The sequence below is a fragment of the Lepisosteus oculatus genome, chromosome 5, assembly GCF_040954835.1.
Source record: "Lepisosteus oculatus isolate fLepOcu1 chromosome 5, fLepOcu1.hap2, whole genome shotgun sequence".
In the NCBI taxonomy this organism is placed as follows: domain Eukaryota; kingdom Metazoa; phylum Chordata; class Actinopteri; order Semionotiformes; family Lepisosteidae; genus Lepisosteus; species Lepisosteus oculatus.
In genome coordinates, this window is record NC_090700.1 from 34,762,668 (window position 1) to 34,779,971 (window position 17,304).

The window sequence follows — 17,304 nt, forward strand, 5'->3', positions numbered from 1 at the left end:
CTTCTTAGAAATGGTTAGATGACAAGCACAATTCGAATGTTCACTTATTAAAGCAAATGCACCTCCGAGACAAGCCTATCCAAACAAAGTCCTTCATTTTGTCTGAATTGCAAGAGTACAGACCTGTTTGGTGATCAAAATTTAGATTTGATTACAGTACGTGATCCTTGTATGAGGTGTAGTTGTGTGACCAATTTCTTTTTAACCTTTTCGTGGGTGAAATATTGGATAAGCCTTGGTGCACAGTCAGGAAATACATCGTTTATTCAAACTGAGCCTAAAACTAGAAGAAACAAAATCCTCCATTTTCTTTTTATTAATTTATTTCCTAATAGGAAATACAAGTTTCCAACCAAGTTTTTGTAGCTGACTGTGGGATCCTTTCAAAATTGGCTTGGTCAGATTTTACACGTACAGAAATCAGATAAAATGAGCCAAACAGCTTCTTCTCATTTTTACTTAACCTGACTTTTGTGCATAATACAATTCATTCTACTGCCAGATCTCTTAATTGTTTGTACAGATTAAAGTCCTTTAAGGTAATAAGAAACATTCAACATTAGACATGAATAGTTCAGGTGGGTAGCTGCATCAGCATGCGTAGGCTGCAAAGGAACAAGTAATAGGTTTATTCCATGCTGAAAAAAAGAAGAAAGAGAACACAACGTTTCGGCCGTGGAGCCTTCTTCAGGTGTGAGGTGTGAGGAGACCTTCTTCAGGTCTTCAGTTCACACCTGAAGAAGGCTCCACGGCCGAAACGTTGTGTTCTCTTTCTTCTTTTTTTCAGCATGGAATAAACCTATTACTTGTTCCTTTGCATTAGACATGAATTACATGTTCCCGGTGTTCTTTCATCTAATAACAACAGCAACAACAATATCATCATCATCATTATTATTATCATCATCATCATTATTATTATTATTATTATTATTATTATTATTATTATTATTTTAAACACATTTCTAAAATCATATAATTTTAAACACATTTCTAAAGTTTACGGCTCCATTTCCTTCACAGTGTTTAGTGTACAATTGTTTTCTTATAAAATATATTTTATAAAAGTCAATTCCTATTCTTTATTAAAATTTAAAAGGTGCAAGAAAGAAAGAATTGGACCAGCGCTTTGTGGTGCACAGATACAAAGTGTGTAGTCATTATGTGGTGACATTTCAGGATCATCTAGCTGCACATATATCCTGAGATGGATGTGGCCTGGAAACACCAGCAGCCTCCATATGCATGAGACCAGGAGTGCTGCCCTCCTACCAGACCTCTGTCTCACATGTTGCACATCCCCTTAGGGCTGCACTCGCCAGCTGCTCCACCTGGTGTGAGTCCCAGTGACACCTTCTTGTCTGGACCTCATAGCTCTCAGCTTGTTGGCGAGAAAGACAAATAATTCTGATTAAATGGAAGCAATCGGGCAGGCGGTGTGGTGACAAGGTGGTAATCATTGCTACTTCGTTGATCTTGGCTCCTGGGTTCGACTCCAGGCTACAGGTACGTTTCATGGGGAGATTACATGTTCACCTCTTGATTGCATGGGTTTTCGAAGAGAGCTCTAGTTTGCTCTCGCCTTTCAAAGACATGCTGGGGAGGTTAATTAAGTTCTTTAAATTGTGCATCTGAGCGTGTGTGCTTTGTAATGGACTGATGTCCTGTCTAGAGTGTGTTCCTGTCCTGTGCCCTATGCTTCTAGGATGTGCTCCAGATTGCCACATGTCTGTCCATTTCCTCTGACAGGAATCTACTAGCATATAAATATTCTAGGGTGTAGGGCAAATCTTTTCAACAAACTGGTTTGCATGGTTTTACTTTTCTGTGTGTATAAATATTCACGTTGTGTCCTGTCTTCACAGATGCTGCACATTTACTCAGAGCCGCTGGCTCCCACTTCTCTATCTGAGATCCCTTTTATACTCAAGTTTGTCAAGCGCGCATTCAATTAGCTGCTTACCAGCATGTGCCCTCATGTAGTAAAGCAGATATGCTGGAGTATCTGCCTCTTTTTTGAGTTGGTTTGTTTGTGGTTACAGCTGTGGGCAAGAGAAGAGAAGTCCACAAGAGAGAAGTAGAAAAGACAGTTTACTGGAGTCATTAAAAATGATACAGAAAAAAATGCCAGTTTTTTAGTGGTTTAACATTACAAGCTTTGGTCTACATCTCAGTTAGATTCTATTAATGTTTTATTTAAACACAGGCAATTGTGAGAAATAGTATGCAGTGATACTACTGTGCTTTAATTCAAGCTCTTACTTCTGTGTTATACCTGTTTAGATATGCTGGGATGGAATGACACTAAATGGGATGGAATTTAATTACAGTAAATATAACTTAAGCCATATATAATAAAGTATATTGAGTTTGTGTGTATTCTAATTATCTAATTATCAATGGAACAAGTTGAGACTTGTTCTATCATTTATCTCTACTCGTTCTGTTTGCAGCTCAGACACCGACAGATTTCCTCTCGGACCTCTTCTAATTGTTGATGTCTTTGAATTTTGAAAAAAATCGACGGTTTCATTCTACATTTCTATATGAAGAAACTCATAGAAAATCCCCTTGCAATCTATATTTTGCAAATGTTATATGTTGAATGATGTCAGAAAAGGCAGTATAAGGGACTTTTATCCCTGCAGGTCAACAAATAAGCACAACAACAGTCCTTTATTTCAGTTTGTGCTTAAGTATGCAGGTGATTACTTAGTTTTGAGACAGGAGATCTCCAAGACAACCGGGTTGCTACACTAAGTTATGCTGGTCTACCAGTAGGTGGCGATCAGTCCTCTGGACCAGAACACCCAAATGATGCCCCAACATGGTGACCATGCTGTAGAAGGTGCTGTCCTAAAGATGAGATGTTAAATCAGATCTGTAAAATACATCTGTGGTTTAAGAGGGCATGAAGGTTTCAGGGTTTCCTTCTTCCATATGCCCTTAAGTACCTAATTGAACCTAATTAGGACAAATTGACAAGTGGACATGTGTCTTTGTTCTTAACAAGATGCAGATTTAGATATATGATATAGAAAACCTGCTGGACAGTGTCCCTTGAGAACTGGCACCCCTGTGTTAAACTGAGGTCCCGACACCTTGACTATTAAAAGTTCCATCGCCATAGTTCAGAAGAGTAGGAACCTTAACCCCTATTCCATGTCTAAATTCCATGGGTCTGCACGATCTCGCTAACCTTGATTTCCCCTTTAATTCACCTTGTGTCTTACTTTCCCAGTTTCTCATTGCTCCAGATCCTTTATGCTTGGTATCATATTTCACTTCACAGCTTCCAGCACTCAGCGGTTTACTATTTAACATGCTCTTGGTAACCAGCGAAGCTCATTGGGTATACGAGATAAGACTTATTTTGTAGCTGATGGGGTGAAACTGTGATCACAAGCCATTCTGAACTTTGATAAAACCATGAACAGTCTTGAGCAGCCACCAGGAATAATTAAGCTTTTTTTTTTTGGCACAGCTCTACAAAAATGACCTTTGCTTGACAACGTTCCTGATCAGAAGAAAATAATAGAAAACACATAGTTCACATAACTTTACTATTAGTTTTCTATGGAACACTGAATGATTCTGAATTAAATATTTCAACAATATTTTCAGCAATAATACAGGGGATCCCCCCTCATTTAGTTAATGTGTGAAGGTTTGATGTTGTTCTGATGGTTATTACACAGAAAGGGGGATCCCCTGTTTACAAGCTGCTGAATAGTGATCAAAAGATGTTCAAGTCCAGGACATGTGTCTGTAAAATCCCCCTGAGTTGACCTATGAGCAGTGTCAGAGAAAGTTACTTTTAAAAGGAATCCATTCAGATATTGCTTACTTATGAAAGGGACCTCTTTCTTCAATTAATAAGACATTGGGAGGAAATTACTTTTAATTTGATACATGATACATAGATCACTGCAACTGACAACATGTTTTAAATTATTTCCCCCCAAAACTCCTGATAATTTTTTAAAGTTATTAGCCACTCCCTCCACCAAAGTCCAGCATTGGGCCTGTATGAAACATATTGGAGTTCCCCAACGAAGAAAGGCTCTTAATACTTGTATTTATTTTGTTGGTAAGATGTTGAGTTCAGAAGGGCTTGCTAAAAAGTCTTTGGAAAAATCTGAGACATTTTTATAAACATTAACTGACTATGTTGTATTTCTAATTAAACATTCAGATTTGGGTAAGAGCAATCACAAACTAGAACAATATACTGAGCTTTGTACAGTGAGTCTGGGATATGGAGAAAGGTGAAAACAAGAGGTTGCCTTGGATATACCAAATACTGTATTTTTTAATTCAAGTTTCCAAGTTCAAAAGTTCATTTTCTTCATAAAACATTGCAAGGTATGAATCTGGCAGGGCGACACATTTTTATCCTCCAGGTTCACTGTAAAACATTCCAGTGTATAAACACGGGGCTTCTTGCACAATGGTATTTATGCAACTGGTATGTTCCATGGAAACATACTGCATGACAATCCAAGAAATGTGCTCACTGCTGCATTTGTAACATATCTCACAGCAATTCAGAAACAGCCTTGACAGTTTATTTTCCCACACACTATACACTACCTCAATAAACTGTTTTTTTTATCCATCCATTTTCTAAACACTTCTTCCAATTCAAGGTCTCAAGGGAGCGAGAGCCTGTCTCTGGAGCCAATGGAAGTAAGGTGGGGTGCACTCAGAATGGGTTGCCAGTCCATCACAGGGCTGAAACACAGACATGCACCCACACTCCCACCAGGGCCAATTTTACCAGAAGCCAATTAACCTACCAGTATGGTTTTGGAAAATGGGAGGAAACCAGAACAATTTTTTTTTATTTGAAAACTAATCTGTTTTTAAATGATTGGCAACAAATGTGACCTGAGAGACGATTGGCATGGTTTTCCTTATGGGGCATTTCTTCATTGCATTTTAAAATCTGGTCACAGTACATTTGTTGTGGCTTCTTAACTGGCTGCCACGGCAGCAAAAAATAGAGAAAAGAAGTCTTTCAGCAAAATCTAATCTAAAAGAGGAAATGGCATATTTTAGATCAGCGTTAATTCCTCTGTATTCCCAACTACAGATCTCAAGCCTTCTCCACTGGCCATTTGTGTGCAGGGAGAGTTCCCCAACAGCTCAGCTGTGCTCTTAACTTCAAAATAAAATAGTTGTATTTTCTTAAAGTGGAACTGCAACGTTATCTTTATATTTGGGGTTTGAAAGAATCAACATTGAGAAGGGCATTTCAGACCAAAGAAAAATGTACATGGTGACTTGCAAAATCTCCTCTTTACATTGCAAAATAGACCAAATCCCCCCGTGTTCTGTGATTCAGAACGAGGAAACAAAACTTCAGATGAAATACTTTTCTTTTAATCCAATAGAAGTATTGCTCTCAACTTTTTACCTGCAAATACTACTTACTGCACAACCTGTACTTATGTGCTTGTACAGTATATCACATTACATTAGTCGTTACTAGGAATCGCTGCTTCATATCACAACTTGCATAAACTCTCGCTCTCGCCCCTGGCAACACGAGACATTTGCAAGAACATATCTGCTTATTTCGAAATGTGTGAGATTTTTCTATACCATGAGTGAATTTATTTTGTTACCAAGATTTAATAACCAGTCTGAGAAATTGGGACTGCAGCTCCCCTTTAGGTAACCTTTTTCTGGGCTACACTGAAGTTCTATAGCATTTTTTCTAAGCACAGACATTTTTCTATTAGTCACATCTGCTCTTTAAATAGTTGTGATCTAACTAGAGTTACGTTTATATCAAATGTTCCAAGGGAAGTGAGACACTTTGAGAAAAGTATGTTGTCTTAGCTGGCAGTAAGTACTGGGTGTGCCCATGTTGCCTGGAGAGAAATCAAGAGAAGGTGGGAGGGGACATCGACTGTGCTTTGATTAGTGCTGTGGAGCAAAGGCAACATTTTATGACCTGAAAGTTCCACGCGGTCTATGTTTATCTATGTCTCTTGTGAATAGCTGACATAAGTCAGGAAACAATATTTATTTTTCCCTTCAAATTACTGCCTGCATCTGTATCCTTTCTATCTGTATCCCTGAGAAGAGCCAGGGATTTGCAAAAAAGGTCTTTTACAGGAGTGTTGAATTCCTTCGGTGATTATTACATTAAGGGTCTTACCCTTACGTGTTCTGAGTTGGTGAAAAAAGGACCTATCAGTAAACTCCCTTCTTTTTTTTTCTTTCAGACACTGACTCAATTTCCATACACTTGTTACACATTAAATAACAAGTCTTCTGGCTTCTAACGTAAAGATATAAATTAATTAATAATAATAATTGCTTACTCTTATATAGCGCTTTTCTGGACACACCACTCAATGCGCTTTACAGGTAATGGGGACTCCCCTCCACCACCACCAATGTGCAACATCCACCTGGATGATGCGACAGCAGAACGCTCACCACACATCAGCTATCAGTGGGGAGGAGAGCAGAGTAATGAAGCCAATTCATAGATGGGGATTATTAGGAGGCCATGATTGGTAAGGGCCAATGGGAAATTTGGCCAGGACGCCGGGGTTACACCCCTACTCTTTTCAAGAAACGCCCTTGGATTTTTAATGACCACAGAGAGTCAGGACCTCGGTTTTACATCTCATCCAAAGGATTGCACCTGTTTACAGTATAGTGTCCCCATCACTATACTGGGGCATTAGGACCCACATGGACCGCAGGGAGAGCACCCCCTGCTGGCCCCACTAACAGCTCTTCCAGCAGCAACCTTACTTTTTCCCAGGAGTTCTCCCATCCAGGTACTGACCAGGCTCACACCTGCTTAGCTTCAGTGGGCTGGCGGTTGTGAGTTGCAGGGTGACATGGCAGCTGGTATAAAGATATTAGTTTCAGATCCCAACAGGAATTGTGATTTCGGCACCTTCGAGCAACTTACTGTATGTCACACTGAGCGCTCCAGCAGACTCAGTTGTAGAAATGGGAATTAAAATTTACAGGTAAAACGAAAAAGGTATTTTAACTGTATGCCTTGTAACTGCCTTTGGATAGAAGCCTAACAATTTACATAAAAGCATTCATGCCTGAGTGTTCCAGTCACTTTGTGGTGATATCCTCAGCTGAGTCACTGTCTGAAACAGATACTTGAATGGTATTCTTTCATCCATTAAATTGTAGAAGGCAAAGGAAAGCTTTATGTCATGAGTTATTTCAGGTCTGACACTTATGGTACACCCCTCACATAACATGCAGATGCATATGTTGGTTATATCATGATAACAACTCTACCTGTCTGCAATATTAGCTGTGCAGTCTGTGGTGTTTTGGCTGTTTTAGAAAACTTTTATTGTTTTATTCTCTGCAATAGAGGGAGAAGAACATTTTGTCGTTATATAACAAAGTCCATGTAATTAAACCATATAATTTGTTAGTGGTAGTTCATTGTTGGTCACAATCACTGCGAAAGAATGAGGGAAGTATTACCTATGACGTTCGTTTTTATCTAGCTCTGTTCTGTGGAATTTCAGTGGAACGGATAACAATTTTGGAACCATTCCACTGTAAATGACAGGAAGTTGCTGCCTGGGCTACAATCCTTCAAAGTGCTGCAAACAAACTGTGACTAGGATATGAAATACATACAATACATACAGACGTGTGTTTCTATGTACTGTACAGAAAGGCAAGGGTGGTGTTGTGCTGATGGAGGAATTATAGGAATTATAATAGCCCTTAAGTAAAATAAAAAGCTGATAATAACTAGAGATGATAAACTTACATTTTTAAAGTACAAGCAAAACAAAAAGCAAAAATAATGCCCCAGTAGAAGCAATCAGGGCAAGGTCTGTGAGGTTTGTAAACTCTCAGGGAGTTGTTTCGATCTCATTACAACATACATCTCACCATACTGGAATTCCTCTAGGGTGAATGTCTGGCCCTAGGGTGCAGCTTGTCAGGGTGGTGCATGTTACACACTCACAGCTCTGCAGTGAGCACATGGAATGACATATTCTTAACATTTTTAGAAGCCATCATCATGCACCCAGATTTACAAGATGAGTATTTTTTCCCACAGTGTACAGTCCTAGTTCATTCCATTTCCTCCCTAGCAACAAGGTTCCAGTGACTCAATCCCACACAAACTTGTTTTTCAGATTTTATTTATAGTCACAATTAAAGAAAAATACTTGGAAAAGTCATTTTAAGTCCAAGAATAATGACACTCACTATATTTTGTAGAGGCATTACATTTCTTTAGCATTCTTATTGGTTTTGTCTTTTTAACATCAGATATCGCAATTCAAATTAGTTGTGACACACAGAGACATTCCATTACAACATAAAAGGGTGAATGTTATTAATTTTTATAAACAAATGAAATAATGATATTATCGTTTCTCTTAACATTGGGAGACTTTGGTCTTTTTTCTTGGTGAATTTTCATTGAACACTGCTAGTGTAAGGAACTTTTCAATCTACAGTGCTACAAGAGAAGAAACCCTTTAATCTAATCTGGGTGAGCCCTGGGTTTCCATCTGTTCTCTTGCAAGCAATTCTATTCTTAATGTCCAGGAGCTAAGAAAAGTATTTTGTGTCAGAAAACCTGCCCCATACAAAAGTCTCATGGGGACTGAAACTGAAATTACACTTTAAATCATTCTGTATGAATCTATTGAAATCTACAATACATCATGTGAGAATCATGTTTGAGATTTATTGCTACAAATGCTTAAAACGGTAGTGTTATTTCTAAATAAGACAAATACAGAATGTTAGGTAATACACTTAGTTATAATGAACTTTGTTGATATATTAGGTATGATCAAGTTTCTTGAGTGTCTCTGGGTATCTTAAAAGAAAAACGTCAACAAACTACTGCATAGTAAGCACTGTTTCTTCTGTGCTGAAATCTGTCTCTGCAGTATTCACTTGGCTGTGTATTTCCACGGTAACTAGTAAGTGTTATAGTGAAAGTATTGAAAAAGTGGCCAGGAAAGCAGGAATGCAAATTCTATTCAGGTTTAGATCAAAGAACATTTCTATTTGCCTTTATCCCAAACAAATATATATATATACACACCATAATTAAATCAGTTATCAACACTTCGTTAACACATGTATTTCTAAGAACATGATCACACCCAAAAGAGAGAACACCTCACCTATTTTGACATCAGTTAAACATTCGGTATTAAGGATTCATGGTTGTCACCATGCACTTGTTTACTGTAAACATTTTAGTGCTTTAGGCTTGACCTCTAGATTTCTACAGATAATGATCAAGGAAGTTAACTTACAAACACTTTGTTTACATACAGGAAGTAATATTAAAAAGAATTATCACCCCAACGCCACTAACCTGCAGCATGTGGCAGCTGCTATTTTCTCTGGATATTGCTCCCCGTAACCATATTTAACTTGTTATAAACTGAGTGACATCAGAAAGAAAGTGTTAAATCGCTGTGCACAGCAAGGTGACATTGCAAGCCATTCTCTTCATTTTCAGCTTACCATACTGTATGTGCTGTATCACTACCACTTGTAGTAATGGGAAAATATACTCCTGAATTATCACACAAGGCACAAGCATTTTCACAAGTTCATTTCATTGCTGAGTCTTTTTTTGAGAATTGTTTTATTAATGTCAAACACAAAATAAAACACTTGCATAAAAGTACGTACTAAGATAAAAAAATATTACATGAATAGAACAATAATCAATTGAGCATATACTGTATGAGCATCACATACACTTCATTTCACGCAAGATTGTATATTGCTAAAAAGTATTGGGAATCCTATGCAAGTGACAGTGTACAAAATATCCATATTCATATAAATATTATGACAGTGGGAAGGGATTTCCCCCTATGCACCACTAGAGGGCCCTCTAATTGTCACCTCTCTAAATACCGCATGAGAATGTGTATCATCACCACCTGGGTTCTTCATTAGAAACTATTACATTCTCACGCGATCTCCCTGTGTTCGCCATAGAACCATGGCAGCGGTTTAAACGCTACGGAAAGCCCTTAACTCAATCTATAGAGCGATTTCCACATTTCCTTAGAACCTCACCGTTCTTTATATCTCACGGGCTGGAAGAATACAACTCGGAGTGCCTCCGCACTGGTTCTCTACCTCATCCCGAGGTACTGAGCTTCTGCCAGTGAAGGGAGCCAGAAATCCACACTATTACAACATGTACATATGACGAAAATGAATATAAAATATTAAGTCTTAATCCGTATGTTTTTGGAAAATGTGCTAGCTTGCCAACCAAGGAAAGTTAGAGAAAAAAAAGAAATTTGTTCAAGGTGTACATTATCCAGTAGTTGTTCCCATGAAAATGGGACAGCATTGCCAGAAAAATAAAATGGTTTAATAAACAAGAAACCTGAAAGGATTGATTTGTAACACCTCTAATAATTAAAGGGGTGATTAGAGTACTCTAAGTATGTATGGCATACTGTTGTAAAGGGCACTACAGCAAATAAGATTGTCTGATTGAAGTCATTTTGGAAGTGGTTTTGTTATTGAAATAAAAAAGGTCTCAGATTAATACAAGTCCCCTGAAAAAGGGGAAAGAGAAAAACTCTAAATCAAATGCATACAGGAATTCTTATGAAGCTAACAGAAAAGGAGATTTATTCAACAACAATAGATTTTCCTCAATACACAGTCTGACTCTAAAGCTCTGGCTCCCAACCTTATTTTGGGGGACTCCTGTGTCTGCTGGTTTTCCAAATTCTAAATCAAATTTGCAGTTGTGGCTCCCAGAAACTCTATTGCTGCTGTTTTTTGCTTTTAAACCAATTCACAGTGTATTTCAATTTCAAGACTGGGTGTTTATCCAGTCATTATTTTAAACCATCTTTTTGCTGGGAGCAAATCAACTCCTGACAAATAATGATTATTAACACTGATTTCCCAGTAGTTAATATATTCATCAAACAATATCATTTCAAAATTAGATAAGAATAATTTTGTAGTCATGAAATATCCATAAGGACCTATAGAACATGACAGATTAATGCCAAATACTGTTTTTTTTTATTAACACCCCTGTCATTGTCTGATCTCCCCTGTCCTCAAACCAGCTGTCAATCAATCATTGGAAGGCCAGTCTTTTCTGGGAAATTCACAGCAATCAAGAGCTCATCCTGGGATCGAAGGGCAGAAGGCAGGACTACACTCTGAATGGCATGATATGTTAATTGCAGGATACACACATGAGCACACGGGGACAATTTAGAGCCAGCATATCTTCAGAAGGTGGGGGGAATGTAGAGACATGGGGAAAAACACCCTCCCCCAGGAGGAACATGCACACTTCTTACAGAAGATGCCATGCTCCAGATTCGAACCTGGGACCCAAGAGCTGAGAGGTGTTAGCACTAATTGACATACTCTCCCTTCCCCCACACACAATCATATCTAAGCCAAATCAAAAAGATTTTGAACCTGATGTACAAACTATGTAAACAATTAATCTCCCTGTTTCTCGGAAATGATCACGATCCAATCTAAAATAAATACAGTTTTGGAAAACTAACCAACATTGAGCAATTATACTCAGTCTCCAGTGCAAAATGTAATAGTGTTTAATATTCATTTGGAAGCTGATTGGAAGCTTGACTTGACTGACTGGGGAAGAAACGTGTGAATACAATTCTGTTCTGTGTGTTTTTCAGTTAGATCTTATGATCAAGTGAGAGGTAAGTACAAGACACTCTTCAAAGTCCACAGAATTGCATCATTCTTTCTAGAAAAGATGTTTACCAGAAGAATTTCTGGGAGAGAAAAAAAATAATTAATTATGGTGCTGGTCTCAGTGCTTGCCTGGCACATCACTCTAAGCTTTTGTGTAGCCTGTTGAACACTTCTGGTACTTCTCAACCTGTAACATTGGAAATACAAGATTAAACCTAGTCATTCAACTTAACACATTTTAATTTAAATGCAAAGAATCAATGTAAACCAATGTATATACACTATAACCTTATTCTAGGCAAGGCAGACACATCGACTACATCAATATTATCAATGAAAACATTTCCACGATTAAATTATTTGAGTTTCACATTTGCAAGATACATTATTTTAAACCCGTAATATAAATACTATTTTTAAATAGAGTAGCTCAAAATACTTAAATTGTAACAAATATCTGTTGGCAAGCGCCAGTCTTGCCCACACAATGTGTTCACAAACAGCACTTGTCTACAATTCCATGGGCCTTTTTGTAGAGAGTATTCAACAGATAATATTTAAAGTACATTATTTACTGCACTCATGGAAAGACCCTGTAATGTTTTTCCAAGTTTTTTATTCTTAACATTATTATTATTTTAAAATCAGACACAATTGCTTTTAAATTCTTAAGTGCTCAACTCAATATTTTTTGCTAAATATGATTTTATATATATAAATGAAAGTAATTCCAGTTCATTTTCTCTTTGTAGAACAGTGCAGTGATCCTCCATCTGTATTCAATACGGCTCTGAATAGCGCATATCAATTATTAAAACAATTCCCAGACGGAGCTGCTGTTAAGTATGAATGTAACCCAGGATATAGAAGAAAAGGGGAGCTACATTAATCACCTGCAATAATGGCGAGTGGTTTAATCGACCTTAACATGTGACAGTGAGTATCTGACACCTTAATAGTGCAATCTGTAAGCGTGAGACATACTTCCTCATCCAGGAAAAAATTGATTGGCTAAATTGTGTTGATATTGGCAATCACATTTTATGGATGTGTGGTAAGCCAAGTGTAATCTGATCTTATTTAAGGTTAACCCATTTCTAAAAATGAGAGAGATGGTAAACACATTTTACCATTTGTTAATCATCTTTGACAAATTTTACATGTATGTAAGTAACAGTGATCAAAATTAAGAAAGGCAGTTAATGCAGATTATCCCAGTAGGCATCAGAAACAGTGCAGCTGCTTGTAAAAGCAGCAGTTTCATTTTGCCTCTTTCCCCAACTACAGTATTTGGGGGTTGTGAAGTTTTTCATTGTCATTTTAAATGCACTGAAATACTGGACCTTGTCTAATACCTGCCCATATACAGCACTGTCTGTTTATACACTGAGCTGTGTATCGGCCAGCAGAACAGACAGCTGATACTGCTTCATCATTTTATTCAGACAGCAGACATGGTTTGCATTCTCATTAGACCAACCAGATCCCATAAAGGAACTGTGGCTGGTTTTCCCTATTAACAATGACAGACATTTTTAAACCCCAAAGCTCTTTACCTGAGTGTGTAGTCATTTGTAGTTTGAGAAATGTACTGTATATGGATGCAGTTTGTGTTTTCCCATGATCTTGCACATGCGTTTTACACATTGGTGAACCTCATACATTTGTTAGCTTTGAAAATACAAGCTGACATTAACTGCAGGCCAGAAATATAGTTCATACATGTTTTACACAACAGCATATGGACAGACAGCACACCTCACCCAGATTGTCAACTTTACTCCTGCTCAATACTACAAGTGATTCTAGAACCCAACAGAAGCACAACGCACATTAAGTGTAGATTTCTAACTGCCTTTTCACTGGCAAGTGTAGAAATCTCTCTAGAGATGCAGAAAGGGATTTCAGTATCTTTTAAGCCACTTCCATGGTTCTATGGCGAACACAAGGAGAGCGTGACAATGTAATATATGGTTTCTAATGAAGAACCCAGGTGGTGCTGATACACATTCTCACGCGGTATTTACTGTAAAGAGGTGACAATTAGAGGACCCTCTAGTGGTGCATAGGGGGAAAATACCTTCCCCTGTAATTGTAATAGTGTGGATTTCTGGCTCACTTCACTGGCAGAAGCTCAGTACCTCGGGATGAGGTAGAGAACCGGTGCGGAGGCACTCCGAGTTGAATTCTTCCAGCCCGTGAGATAAAAAGAACGGTGAGGTTCTAATGAAATGTGGAAATCGCTCTATAGATTGAGTAAAGGGCTTTCCGTAGCGTTTAAACCGCTGCCATGGTTCTATGGCGAACACAGGGAGATCGCGTGAGAATGTAGTAGTTTCTAATGAAGAACCCAGGTGGTGATGATACACATTCTCATGCGGTATTTAGAGAGGTGACAATTAGAGGGCCCTCTAGTGCTGCATAGGGGGGAAATCCCTTCCTACTGTCATAAAATTTATATTGTAACGCAACGGGGGCTCAGGCGGGCGCCCTTGCTGCATCTGGTCGGCCCCATCCCGACTGGAGGCTCGAACCCGGGACTTCCGCGTCTCTCTGCAGCGACCTAGCCGCTCTTACACACAGTGCTTGTCGGCCGTAAGCGTTACAATATAAATACGGATATTTTGTACACTGTCACTTGTATAGGATTCCCAATACTTTTTAGCAATATACAATCTTGCATGAAATGAAGTGTATGTGATGCTCATACAGTATATGCTCAATTGATTATTGTTCTATTCATGTAATATATTTTATCTTAGTACGTACTTTTATGCAAGTGTTTTGTTTATTTCGTGTTTGACATTAATAAAACAATTCTCAAAAAAGACTGAGCAATGAAATGAACTTGTGAAAATGCTTGTGCCTTGTGTGATAATTCAGGAGTATATTTTCCCATTACTACAAGTGGTAGTGATACAGCACATATAGTAAGTTGAAAATGAAGAGAATGGCTTGCAATGTCACCTTGCTGTGCACAGCGATTTAACACTTTCTTTCTGATGTCACTCAGTTTATAACAAGTTAAATATGGTTACGGGGAGCAATATCCAAAGAAAATAGCAGCTGCCACATGCTGCAGGTTAGTGGCGTTGGGGTGATAATTCTTTTTAATATTACTTCCTGTATGTAAACAAAGTGTTTGTAAGTTAAATTCCTTATCTGTAGAAATCTAGAGGTCAAGCCTAAAGCACTAAAATGTTTACAGTAAACAAGTGCATGGTGACAACCATGAATCCTTAATACCGAATGTTTAACTGATGTCAAAATAGGTGAGGTGTTCTCTCTTTTGAGTGTGATCATGTTCTTAGAAATACATGTGTTAATGGAGTGTTGATAACTGATTTAATTATGGTGTGTATATATATATATTTGTTTGGGATAAAGGCAAATAGAAATGTTCTTTGATCTAAACCTGAATAGAATTTGCATTCCTGCTTTCCTGGCCACTTCTTCAATACTTCACTATAACACTTACTAGTTACCATGGAAATACACAGCCAAGTGAATACTGCAGAGACAGATTTCAGCACATAAGAAACAGTGCTTACTATGCAGTAGTTTGTTGACGTTTTAAGAGACCCAGAGACACTCAAGAAACTTGATCATACCTAATATATCAACAAAGTTCATTATAACTAAGTGTATTACCTAACATTCTGTATTTGTCTTATTTAGAAATAACACTACCATTTTAAGCATTTCTAGCAATAAATCTCAAACATGATTCTCACATGATGTATTGTAGATTTCAATAGATTCATACAGAATGATTTAAAGTGAAATTTCAGTTTTAGTTCCCAGGAGACTTTTGTATGGGGCAGGTTTCCTGACACAAAATACTTTTCTTAGCTCCTGGACATTCAAGAATAGAATTGCTTGCAAGAGAACAGATGGAAACCCAGGGCTCACCCAGATTAGATTAAAGGGTTTCTTCTCTTGTAGCACTGTAGATTGAAAAGTTCCTTACACTAGCAGTGTTCAATGAAAATCCAAGAAAAAAGACCAAAGTCTCCCAATGTTAAGAGAAATGATAATATCATTATTTCATTTGTTTATAAAAATTAATAACATTCACCCTTTTATGTTGTAATGGAATGTCTCTGTGTGTCACAACTAATTTGAATTGCGATATCTGATGTTAAAAAAACAAAACCAATAAGAATGCTAAAGAAATGTAATGCCTCTACAAAATATAGTGAGTGTCATTATTCTTGGACTTAAAATGACTTTTCCAAGTATTTTTCTTTAATTGTGACTATAAATAAAATTTGAAAAACAAGTTTGTGTGGAAATGAGAGACAGGAACCTTGTTGCTAGGGAGGAAATGGGATGAACTAGGACTGTACACTGTGGGGAAAAAATACTCATTTTTGACTGGAACATTCAAGCCTGGATGCTTTTATGTAAATTATTAGGCTTCTATTCAAAGACCGTTACAAGGCATACAGTTAAATTTTCTTGTACATTTTAATTCCCATTTCAACAACTGAGTTTTCTGGAGCACTCAGGGTAACGTAAGGTGCTTGAAGGTGCCGAGATCACAACCCCGGTTTGCAAGAGACCCCATACTTATACATTGAAATGTTTTACAGTGAACCTAGAGAATAAAAATGTGTCGCCCTGTCAGATTCATACCTTAGACTGTTTTATAATGAAAATGAGCTTTTAAACTTGGAAAATTGAATTAAAAAATACAGTATTTTGGTATATCCAAGGAAACCCCTTGTTTTATTATTTTCACCGTTCTGCATATTCCAGACTCACTGTACGTTCCCCAAAGCGAAGTTCAATATATGGTTCTAGTTTGTGATTGTTCCAACCCAAATCTGAATTTTTAATAAGAAATACTAAATTGTCAGTTTATGTTTATAAACATGTCTCAGATTTGGCCAAAGACTATTTAGGAAGCCTTTCTGAACTCAACATCTAAAAAAAAAGTTTAAAGAGCCTTTCTACAGTGGGGAAGTCCAATATATTTCATACAGGCCCAGTGCTGGACTTTGATGGAGGGAGTGGCTAATTACTTTACAAAATTAGCAAGAGCTTGGGGGGGAAATAATTTTTAAAATGTTAAAATGTCAGATGCAGTGATCTACGTATCATGTTTAGTTATCAGGCTAAACATTACCTCTTAGAAGCAATTTCCTCCCAACATCTTATTAATTAAAGAAAGAGGTCCCTTTCATAAGTAACAAGTAACTGAATGGATTCCATGTCCTGGACTCCATGTTGGGGCATCATTTGGGTGTTCTGGTCCAGAGGACTGACCGTCACCTACTGGTCCACCAACATAACTTAATGTAGCAACCCGGTTTTCTTGGAGGTCTCCTGTCTCAGCATTAAGTAATGATCTGGACCCAGCCTTGCTTACTTAAGCACAAACTGAAATTAAGGTCTGTGGTTATGCTTCTCTGTTGACCTGCAGGGATAAAAGTCCCTTATACTGCCTCTTCTGTCATCATTCAACATAGGAACAAGTAATTGAAAGAAGGGGGAAGGTGTGAACCTAGGTTGAGAATGAGTTTAGTTTCTGTCGTCTTTCTGCTATGGGAGTTGAGAAACCCCTCTTTGAGAACAGACACAGAG